Here is a 1,945-nt window from a genome sequence, read left to right as displayed (position 1 = left end):
GAGGGCGTGGCCTTTGGGGAGGAGCTCCAGAACGGAGACTGGACCTACCAGCTCCAGGTGATGCTGGAGACCCAGCCCCAACGGGGGGATGTCTACACTTGCAAGGTGGGGCACGCCAGCCTGGAGGTCCCCATCACCGTCCAGTGGGGGTAAGCCCCTCCCTCCCCTCCCTCCTCTCCTGCTCTGGGGACCCCACCCTGCCCTGAGAAGGGGGAGAAACCCACCCCATGGGGAGAGCTAGAATGGAGCCTCCTGGGGGAAGGTGGGGCCTGATCCTCCTGCTCAGGTGAGGCTCCTTCTCCTTCCCTAGAGCCCCGTTCCTCCAGCTCTGCCAGGAGCAAACTCTGGACGGGGATCATGGGGGCCGTGATAGGAGTGGCCTTCCTGGCTGTGGGGCTCTTCTCCTACCTGAAGAGCAAGAAAGGTGAGTCTGGGGGGCTGGAGGAGAGGTTGTGGGGGAGGGGACCCTCTAGGGCAGGCCTCTCCTCAAGCTTAGCAGGTGGCCAAGAGGGGCCCCTTGGGGAACGTTTATGGGAACTTCTGTTCTTGGAGGGGTTTATAAGTGAAGATAAGGCAACCTATTATGGGCTATCAATGGGGAGGGGTCCCGCTGAGTCCTCCAGCCCATGAAGGGTCCTGATTGGGTCTTTTTCTCCTTCCAGCAATTCCCATCCAACCTCCTGCAGGTGAGTTTCTCCTCTTCCCCTTTATCTGAACCCCTCCTACAAATTATTGGTGGTTTTTAAATTTCCTTAACTGTTCCTTTAAAAAAAAAAAACTTGCCTGAACAATATCTCCTGGTTGTGGATAGAGCAGTTTTTTGGATTTTGGGCAACGTTTCTTTACAGAGATCTGAAAAAGTATTGCAATCAAAAACAAAAGCACACAGAAACGCTAAAATCTTCCCCAGAATTTTTCCATGTTTTGGGAAATTGCAAAAGGGAAGGGAAGGGAAGGGAAGGGGAGGGGAGGGGAGAGGAGGGAAGGGAAGGAGGGGGCCATTCCTTCCCACTCCTCCCTTGGGGAGGGAGCATCCCAGGTTTAAATTCCCCCACGCATTTTGTAAGCAACCCACCCATTCTGTTAGGCCACGCCCACCCAGTCACATCCCCCCCCACCAAGCCACGCCCACAGAACCAGTAGTAACAAATTTTACATTTCACCCCTACTATGCACTGCGGTATTGTAGGCCACTTCAGCAAATGGCAGGAGATCTGCCCAGATAAAATTGCTGATAATTAACATAGCATCTCAGGTATTGTTCTATCATTGCATTCGCTCGTTCTCTACCTCCGTTCGTCCTCGGGTAGGAGGTGGAGGTGAGTCCTTGAGATGAACCTATCAACTTAATGAACTCCCTCCAAAACTTCTCCCTGAACTGCACCCCACCCTCCGGTCCGAGAGGATCCTTCTTGGCACCCCATGCAGACTCCTTTGGGTTCATCAGTTGGAACCTGGACAGGCTCTTCTTCCTGACCCCCCTTCTCCTTGTGAGAATTCCCACAATTTCTGGCCAAGTGAGCCCAGTCTCCCCCCTTTGCTGCCACCCCCCATCGTAGCCCCGTCTTCTTTCTTCCTATGAAGCATCCCAGCCTTTTCCTCCCTGAAATGGGCGGATTCTCTCTCTATGTGTCCCTGCCTGTCAACCACCCCCCTGCAGTGTGGGTCTGCCTTGGGGGTGGGGGATGAAAGGGAAGAAGAATTTATTATTTACAGTAAAAGTGTCTCTTTATATTCTGATTTTCTTCTCCACCTCTTTTTCTACAGCACTCATGAATTAATCCTGCTCTCCGATGCAAAAGCATATTTTTTATTTAACAGCTGATGACTCTTTGTCCTCTTTGCAACCTGTGAGAAATGGAGGCTGAAGGTGGCAGTTTGGGGGGAGGAGGAGAATGGCAGCCTGGACCTTCTCCTGCTGAGACAAACATACACCCCAGCTTCC

General features: G+C 52.8%; 1 long non-coding RNA gene across 1 annotated transcript; it reads left to right on the top strand.

The window, feature by feature from the left end:
* Positions 1–315: 315 nt before the first annotated feature.
* LOC139311681 (uncharacterized) lies at positions 316–1,945 on the top strand. The gene is made up of 3 exons (XR_011599950.1): positions 316–424; positions 663–686; positions 1,768–1,945. It is a non-coding gene; the product is annotated as an uncharacterized lncRNA (long non-coding RNA).

The sequence above is a fragment of the Pituophis catenifer genome, unplaced genomic scaffold (genome assembly GCF_029215685.1).
Source record: "Pituophis catenifer annectens isolate HBS135680 unplaced genomic scaffold, rPitCat1.0.hap2 SCAF_2, whole genome shotgun sequence".
In the NCBI taxonomy this organism is placed as follows: Eukaryota; Metazoa; Chordata; class Lepidosauria; order Squamata; family Colubridae; genus Pituophis; species Pituophis catenifer.
This window is presented reverse-complemented; position numbering and strand designations above follow the sequence as displayed.